This window comes from Octopus bimaculoides, chromosome 5, assembly GCF_001194135.2.
Source record: "Octopus bimaculoides isolate UCB-OBI-ISO-001 chromosome 5, ASM119413v2, whole genome shotgun sequence".
In the NCBI taxonomy this organism is placed as follows: domain Eukaryota; kingdom Metazoa; phylum Mollusca; class Cephalopoda; order Octopoda; family Octopodidae; genus Octopus; species Octopus bimaculoides.
In genome coordinates this window covers 98,577,178-98,587,152 of record NC_068985.1, presented here as the reverse complement: position 1 = coordinate 98,587,152, position 9,975 = coordinate 98,577,178, and the positions used below count along the sequence as shown (strand labels likewise).

At 35.8% G+C, this 9,975-nt stretch overlaps 1 long non-coding RNA gene across 1 annotated transcript in view; it reads right to left on the bottom strand.

Moving 5' to 3' along the window:
- LOC128247857 (uncharacterized) overlaps nt 1-6,124 on the bottom strand; it is a 95,866-nt gene extending 89,742 nt beyond the window's left edge. The window contains exons 1-2 of the long non-coding RNA XR_008264181.1: nt 5,598-6,124; nt 5,248-5,334 (exon numbers count right to left, since the gene is read on the bottom strand). This is a non-coding gene — a long non-coding RNA (uncharacterized LOC128247857). The remainder of the gene's footprint in view (nt 1-5,247; nt 5,335-5,597) is intronic.
- Nucleotides 6,125-9,975: the final 3,851 nt, after the last annotated feature.

Genomic DNA, 9,975 nt, shown 5'->3' with positions numbered 1-9,975 from the left:
ATATATATATATATATATATATATATATATATATACACATTTAACAATAATATATAATATATATGTGTACATATATATGTATACGCATATATGTGTACAGGACGTTACAAACTGTGCACTCTCTCTCTCTCCCTCTTTCTCTTTCGTTGCTCACACGTGACCATCTGGAGAGTCTACTAGAATAGATGCAAGTGCTAATATATGATTTATAAAAACATGTAACATAGTAATAAAAATCTGTAAGTGTACAACCATCCAGATATCTGAGTACCTTATTATTTGTTCTAATATATATATATATATATATATACATACATAGATAGATAGATAGATAGATAGATAGATAGATAGATAGATAGATAGATATGTGTGTTTTTGTGTTTGTGTCTCTCCCTACTCCTACCACCACTTGACAACCGGAGTTGGTTTGTTTACGAACCGGTAACCGACCAGTTCAGCAAAAGAGACCGGTCGAATAAGTACTAGGCTTTAAAATATTAGTACCGGGGTCGATTCATTCGACTAAAAGTTCTTCTAGGCGGTGCCCCAGCATGTCCGCTGTCTAATGATTGAAACAGATAAAAAAGACTCTGAAACCGCCAGGTAACAATGCCTCTATAAAAGGAAGAAAATATGGCAAGAACGGTTTAAACGTTAAAAATCATCCGAACAGTAATTGAATATAAGTTGAAAGCATTTGCATTGATAAAATCAAAGATTCATTATTTTTCTGAGCACAGAAGCGATACACTTCCAATTTTCTTATGTACTTGCAATTGTCCCCTGGTATTAAAAAAAGTATCCCCACCCTTAATAAAGGCTCTTTCATTGGTTCATAGCTTTGAGTGTAGATAAATATTTACTGTATTCAGCTCCCATCCTTAACAAGTAAATTAGCACTAACTGTGTGAAAGAGACAATTGCGTCTGTTATAGTTTCTTTATGGCTGCTGACTGGATAATTTCCAACAATCCCTCTCCTTATCTCAAAAACATTTTAGATCACATCTCGCCAGGTCAGTTAGTGTTAGACGGCAATAAAACAAGACAAAAGATATCATTGTTTCATGGAAACACTGGCTTACGTTTCTATTTCTAGGTCATTGCACCTGACGTCTTTCATAGTTTCTTGTTAAACCTGCTGGTAAAACTCCTTCAGTTCAATGTTGAGAGGTGTCTTCTTTTCTTTCTTTTCCTTTTTTTTTAACATTGACATTACTCAAAAAGAAGCTTAGTTCTTCTAGTTTTTAACTTAATTCACTAGCAGTGGTCACTTCTCATCTGGAATGAGGATTCACATTGAAAATTTATCTTCTATATTCGATAAGAGGACTAAGTAAAATTAGGATTCAGGTAACATAAAACTCCAGAATAAATGTTTAATTTCTAAACAAAATTGAATGTGAACGCTTGAGAAACTTTAATCTATAAGTAAAACTTGATGTGAACAACTTGTGCCTAATTTAATTATCTTGATTATATTTTAATCTATAATTAATCTAAATAACATTAGAACAGAAGAATTTCGGAACTTTACAAATATTCTATATTCCTTAATAATGCTGACTACAGGAAATAAGTTTATTATGGAAAATTTTAATTAAAAGAAAGCTTTGCTTACTCGTCTCTTAGAAGTATCATCAACTAAGTAATATAGATCAAACTTAGCTAAGAGAGCCAATGAAAGAACCTCTATTGGTTGCTTAATAGGCTTGAAATAGCTGCTAATATTTCCAACAAAACGATACTTCGTTAAAAAAAGGACTCGGGCACAGGATAACACAGTTCTATATATCCTGTTTCAAACCAGACGAGCTGATTAAAGCTAAAACGTTTTTGGTCATAGGTTTGCTCATATTAGTGCTCACCTGGGACCAAAAGGCAACAATCTTATTCATAGAAGCCAACAGAAGAGGCTTTGGTTGTTGTACGACCTGCTAAAATAACTACCAAAACTTGCCTCGTATTACACCTTATTATCTTAAAAATGAAAGAATACATTGGACAACGTAATCCTAGACATACCAAAAAGACAGCCACGGCTGGAATACTTTTGGTCATAGGTTTGCTCAATCCGGATTGACCTATAAATAAACAACAACAACAACACCATTAATCAAAACCAGAGGGGTTTTGCTATACTTTGTCATTGAAGTTTTCTCAAATTTAAATTGTATATTATTAAGATATCATTAAACACTTAATCGGGGTTTTTCTAACTTTGGAATAGATTTAGCTAAATTTTGCTGAGCTCAGCACTTTCAGAGTTGCTTTATTCATTTTCATAAGCGGGAGTTGAATGTTCCTTCTGATAGTAGTTTCATATTTCTTACACCCTCATTAATAGTTTAATTCATAGACGTTAAAACAGAGAAAGTTGAAGTGATTTGATACTATTACAAATACTTTAAGATTAAAGCTATTAACATGAAGAAGATAAACGTCATACTCCATATTCGATCAGGAGAGAAGTAGAAGCATATTATAAAATAAGATATTAATTTCTGTACAAATGTAACTGAAAGAATCTCATTAATTAGTGCTATATTTTTCCTTTAAGAATTCATGTAAGCATTTATATTTCATGATAACCAAAAACTAATTAAATCTAAGACACATGATCTTTGATAGAAATTCTGTGTAGGACTGACCTTTCGAAACCAAACAACGCAAATGTAAAATGAAATTTTAAAGTCCTTCAAGATAATTAAGCATTATGAGACTTCTAATTATGATGGATTCTCTGACCTAGACGATGGAGGATGGTTCCGCAAATTCTTGCTGAACAACTTGTGCAGATGATTTTTTCAACGGTGATTAAATGTTTTTGCTGTACCTTAGCTCAATCTTTCCATCGAAACGATATTGCAGAACAGATGCATGGTGTACCACACGACAGGTGTCGAAATGATCGCAGAGTAACGTGAGATGAAGTGTTTTGCTCCGAATTTAATGTATAGCCCGATTCGGTAATCGAAACCATTATTTTGCGATCGTGAGCGCAACATTCTAACCACTGAGCTACGCACCGTCATAGATAACTCATAATATGTGAACTCAGTCTTGAAAGGAAGGAGTCAGATAAGTAAGAAGAAACGGCAAGGAGACTCAGAGTCCTTTGGTCATTCACAATTAGTATTGCGATTGTTGGTACCGAGAGAGAGAGAGAGAGAGAGAGAGAGAGAGAGAGAGAGAGAGATAACCATTGGCAAAGAAATTCAAGCAGAAGAAATATCACACTGAACGAAAAGAGGTCAGGCAAATTTTGTAATATGAAAGGTTGAAGAGAGACATATCAAATTAAAAATACGACTTCGATTGTTACTAAAATCAAGGTTAAGCTAAAGGTTTTGGTAATGAATTTTGTTTTCCATGAGTAAGAGGAGATATTTCATAGTCAAATCAAAAGTAAAGTAATCTAGTTTACACAGTTGTGAGAAAATACTGACAACCTCTCGGTCCCTTCACCTTCGACATCTAAGATGTAACAGCTAGAAGGAGAGAGATATGCACCACTACTCAGTTGCTACTCATAGCAGCTGCAAAGACTGGAGTAACATGAAATGAAATACCTTGCTCTAGGGACACAGCGCACAGCCTAGTCCTGGAATTGAACCTACGATCACAAGCCGAACACTCCTAACTACTAGGCCTCGCACTTTCATTCCCGCGCTGGTATTGTTATCTTGAATGTTTTCTAATGCCGATAGAAAACCTCAAATTCTTGAACGCGAAAACAGCCGATTAGATCAACCTAACGCATGCTGGTATTAATTTTATCTCGCTCCAGAAAGTCGAACCACGTGGGATTTGAAATCAGGACATAAAAAGATTTAAACAGATAACGTAAAGCATTTGAGTCCGACGTCCTTTCAATTCCGACTTAACCTATCCTCGGTACTTAATTAACAACCCATCGAAAACCTTTTAAGCTTATTTTCCCACGTTCATACCTATGTATTTTTATTGCTATAGATTTCAATTAATGTTTTCGTACGTATAATTGTCTGTTGAATGAATGGGAAGAAAGCATCACGATAATATATAATTAAATTGATAGTCAGTCTTCTTTCTCTAATTAGAGTAAGGCTATTCGGTTGACAACCTCCTACAGAATAAAATAGAAATACATGGACTGAATCGTTAATTTAATTCATTAATATATTACAGATGAGATACTCCAAATAGATTTTTAATTCTAATGAAATAGACTAAACTAAAATACAATGGAATAGAATTATATGAGTTATCAAAAGCTGAAGCGAGGTACATGTATTGAAATATATCTTGACAGAGCTCAAAGACGAAATATAAAAGCTTAGATTACAAAGATAATATATATAAACAATTAAAGACACAGCAATATAATACAGTGTACTAAGGTGGTGAGTAGACAGAATCGTTTCCGCGTCGGACAAAATGCTTAGCGCCATTTCGTCCGTCTTTACATTCCGAGTTCAAATCCCGTCGAGATTTGCCTTTCAGGGGCAATGAAATAGTACCACTTTGACACTGAGGTCGATGTAAATCGACTTATCCTTGCTGGCCATGTGCCAAATTTGAAATTTGTTGTTGTTTGCTCTTGTCTACATTTTGCAGGAGGTGAGAAGTTTCTGGTCGGAAAGATTCACTGATATTTACACATCCTGAAATTTGAAGAGGATCAACATCCTACTCCTTTCTGAAGTTAACATTTCCTTCACATTTCGGTCCAAGTTGTTAATTTTGCATCCTCATGAGAAAACTCTGGACGCCATGATCGAAAGAATTACGGCATATTATTTCTGTTTATAATTCTCTAATAACAGCTTTATTTGTCTGTTTTTTTGTTGTTTTATTTATACGCCCTTTCAAAGCCTAGCCAGGCTCATGGGTCCGGTCCCGGTATCTATGGCGTATGTGTTCCCCCCGCTGGACGAGACGTCATTCCATCGCAGCATTACTCAATAAACAGGAAGAAAGAGTGAGAGAAAGTTGGGGCGAAAAAGTACAACAGGGGTCGCCACCACCCCCTGCCGGAGTCCCGTGGAGCTGTAGGTGTTTTCGCTCAATAAACACACACAACACCCGGTCTGGGAATCGAAACTGCGATCCTCCGACCACGAGTCCGCTGCCCTAACCACTGGGCTATTGCGCCTCCACATATGCCTATGTGACAGCTGTATAAGTGAACTTTAATGCATGATAACAATCCTGAACAACATTGTAGCCGTACTTGCTCATATAGGAGTAAGATCAATATACTCACATTCCAATCTTGCGGCAATTTTATGTTAAACTGAGCATAGGAGTCGATTGATTAGAAGACTTCACGTGCAGCTACTGGTGAAATTGTCTGAAGAAAAATACTGAAGTTTCAGAATCGGTCTTCAGGAGTTTGTACACTAAGAAGCGAAAGTCAGACGTAAAAAGACAAAAAAAATCTTGGAAATACAGAGTGGACCACAAGTCACGCACAATAAGTACAATACATGCTTCAATACATGCTTCAATTATTCTAAAATTGAATAAAACAAATAAGATAATGATGAATACACACGTACAACGTACAAAATGAAAAATAACAAAATGAAAAATAATAACGTAATACAGACATACCTCGGCTTAAGTCGTTCTTGATACGTCAGTTTTCAAAAATAACATGGAAAAATAAAAATCAAGTTAATTCAATTTACTCGGTTTTACGTCTGACCGCCACAAATATTGGAATCGTAAAATCACTAGAAAACCGTTAAAAGCACATAGAATCATGTTACTGTACAATAAATAAGAATAAAATCATATAAAAATATGTACAGTAAATATTAAGCTGCACACCAGAAAGTAGTGCCGCTGAGTGACCGAAATCATGAAATCAGCTGTGTTGTCTTATTCATCAGTCTTTCGGAGGAGCTCATATTGCACTGTAGTTCCAATATCTACCGTTAGGCGACGTTGTTACTCGTGATACCCACGATCGTTTTCAATTCAGATTTGTGTACGTCAGTTTATCGGCTGGGGAGGGGGACAGTCGATTATTTAATTTATCAACCCCGAAAGGATGAAAGGTAAAGTCGACCTGGGTGGAATATGAACTCAGAACATGAAGACAGACGAAATACAGATAAGCATTTCGCACGGCATGCTAATGTTTCTTATTTCTTTACTGCCCACAAGGGGTACACACAGAGGGGACAAACAAGGACAGATAAAGGGATTAAGTTGATTATATCGACCCCAGTGCGTAACTGGTAGTTAATTTATCGACCCCGAAAGGATGAAAGGCAAAACTGACCTCGACGGAATATGAACTCAGAGTGTAGCGGCAGACGAAATACCGCTAAGAATTTCGCCCGACGTCCTAATGTTTCTGCCAGCTCGCCGCCTTTTTGTGTGCGGTAAATTACGAAAGAAATGAGACATGATTGAATATCAAAGAGTAGTTATGTTGTGAAAAAAAAGTCTTTTGATTACTTAGGCTGGAATAATCTTCGAAACCCTCATCTTATGAAAGGTTGTAGTTGTAAATATATTTTTCAGCCCATCCCTGATTCTACGAGAGCGTTGTCATTGCCCAGAATAAAATCCGGTTTCTTTATTCTTCCTGACTACAAAATTGTTATAACAAGTACTTACTACATGGAGTTGCTTATAGCCCTCTGTTCTTTTTTTTAAGTGATTATTTTTTTGTATCAACTGATTTTTGCTTTACTATATTTGTTTATTGATTTTTTGTAGTGTGTGATGTTTTCCAACCTTTCTTTTAAACAGCAAAAGTTTCTTTTACCGACTTCTTTTTAAAATGCCGCTCAATGGATTTGACACACCTGAACGGAAAGCAATGGTGCGTACTTCCAGTTTTGTTTGATATTTTTTATCAAACCATAGTTTCTGGTTCGGAAAACCATCTAAGTGTTCTGTGCGGAATACATAACCCCATACAATATTTGAAAAATATACTAAACAACTTTCAATATTATCTAAATCAGACGAAAATTTCTCCTTATTTGCAGAGCTAGGACACTGTCATAGCTTGTTGACTGGACACTCATTGTAGCACGAAATTTGGCATTTAAAAAAAAAAACTTTTGTTACAGTAGCTGAATTAAAGAAGCCTGAATTATGATGGTACTTATAATACCATATTGGGACTTAGTGATCGAATGGTTAACGTCTGTGATTATCTGTAACAATAATCTGGAAATTATTTCTTCATTCTCGAGTGGAATGCAAAAGATAGTATTTTAGAAACTGTTTCTTTTGACTAAAATGATGATTGTCACCAACCAATATTACATCAAACTATTTCGTCTGCCTTTATGTTCTGAGTTCAAATTCCACCGAGGTTGACTTTGCCTTTCATCCTTTTGGGGTCGATAAATTAAGTACCCCAAATTGTGGGCCTTGTACCTAGAGTAGAAAAGAATATTTCATCAAACTAAGGCAGTAAGCTGGCAGAACCGTTAGCACGCAGGGTAAAATGCTTAGTGGCATTTCGTCCGTTTTTACGTTCTGAGTTCAAATTCTGCCGGTGTAGACTTTGATTTCATTTTTCAGGGTTGGTAAATAAGTACCAGTTGAGCATTGAAGTCAATGTAATCAACTTACCCCTCCCCTTGAAATTGCTGGCCTTGTGCCAAAATTTGAAATTAATATTACATCAAGCTAAATATCCGTATAGTATTTGGGTCATTGTCAACAGATCAGAAAAACGATCATGTATATTATTTTGCTGTAAAAAGCAGTAACAAAAATATCATAAGACGCACGCGCTATCTAAAAATGGTAACATTTAACAGACATATATTCTAGAAATGAATTGCATAGTTTTGTTATTACTTTTATGTTCAAATATTTATTTGTTATTGCTGAAAATGTCATGATTACCACATTCACACTAAACGATTATCTCCTTTGATCTGGAACGGTCTTAGGAAGAGTTAGAAAAACTCCCCGGAGGAATTGCTGAATCGAAGATGCTAGAATTCATTTATGTTGGTGCCGAACGACATTTTATATTTAGAAGTCTTACCGCTACAAAATTTCTTTAAAACAGAAGACCTTTGATGAAAGGCATTCCAGTCATGACCATCAAACCTTTTTTGCATATCAAGGATTATAATGTTCAATGTATCCTTCCTATTTTAAGACAGTAAAAGGTGATGTGAGGTTAAAGAATAACAGCATTTATAATACAGTTCTATATTTAAGAGATGAATTATTTACATTATTTACATTATCCACAATTGACGGATTTTCGTCCTCATCTTATTTGTTGTTAACACAGCGTTTCGGCTGATATACCCTCCATCCTCCAACTGGAGGATATAACAACAAACAAGATGAGGACAAATAGCCGTCAAATGTAAATAATGTAAATAATGAACAGCATTTATGTATCTTAGGTAACAATTACAGAAAAACCTGCAATACCAAGCAACTGAGGAGCGCAAGGCATCTGAACCAAGCCAATGAAGATACCTTTGAGTGGTCGTTCGATATGCTAGAAATAGTAACTAAATCTCCCTTAAATTATATTCCACACTCTTTAAAAAATAACAAATATTAGATCGTGTAGTTTCATGTAGATTATGTCAAGAAAAAAATAATGATTTACGCGGTTAACACGCTTTTGATCATAGGTCGACTGAATCAAGGCTAACCGAGAGAAAGGAGGGGTAAACAAGAAAGGTAAATGATGAAAGAAAAACACCGACAGGAGTCAATTATAATTTCTTTATTGATCCTCAGACATTACAATTCACAGGGCCTGATATCCTTTTCATCTTTTTTTTTATAGGCTTCATGGAATAATTCTTTCTGCTATAGGCACAAGGGTTGAAATCTTGTCAACTACATCGACCCTAGTGAACGACTGGTACTTATTTTATTGACCCCAGAAATATGAGAGCCAAAATCGAACTCGGCAGAATTTGAACTGAGAAGGTTAAACTTGAGGAAATTCCAAGCATTTTGCCCCTCATGGTAACGATTCTGCCAGCTTACCTTAAAAATTCATGAAATAATAGAAAATATTTTACAAAATAGTTCCTCTACATGAATTGAGGAAACAACAAAGTCGGCAGCCCTTCTCAGGGGCGTCGATTTCCACCATCTCCAGTCTGTCACTCCTTGCAAAGGTTTCTTACGCATATATTACGCATACATTTGCTTGGTTCACTAAAGACAGAAGTGTGATTCCATAACCGTTTTCGTCCCTGCATCCACCAAATGACATTTACTTATTCATACTGATCGTACAACTGTCAGCGCCCTTGCACGAACAACGCATCCTTTTATAAACTCCAGACAAGGCAACTCAAGTATGAGTTCCGATTTTAATGTCGACTTAATTCCGACTCCTGAATAACCTCTGCAGATGTATAGGGACTCCGTTGGTTTAAAATGCACGAAGGCGAGTTTTTTTCGTTGGTGATGAGACAAAAAATTAGGGTTACGGGTACGTTTAATTTTATTTCTGTGAAAAGATTATATATTAAATTTGTTGTAATTGGTTGGTAACACGTTTACTTTACATGTGTGTGATTTTATCTTCAAGCCATTGCGTGATGGGCAACCATCTTGTGACAGAAGGTGAGTAATTATTTTCCGTCGCAACTTTGATTTGACCAAAGCTTTTAGAGAATTGTACGAAGGATGCGCTGCTCTGAAAGAAGCCCATCGTATATATATATATATGTGTGTGTGTGTGTGTGTGTGTGCTTTAGTGTCTGTATTTGTACCCCATCACCGCCTAACCGGTGCTGGTGAGCTTATGTCCACGTGGCAGTTCTGCAAAAGAGACCGATAGAATAAGTATCAGGCTTTAAAAACAATAAGTTCTGGGAGTCGATACATTCGACTAAAATTTCTTCAATGCAGTGCCCCAGTATGGCCGCAGTCTAATGACTGAACCAAATAAATGATAAAAGATAAAAGATTACTTTTAAACTAAAGAAGAAAAGAAAGCAATCGATAACGTTTTCATTTCATTTTT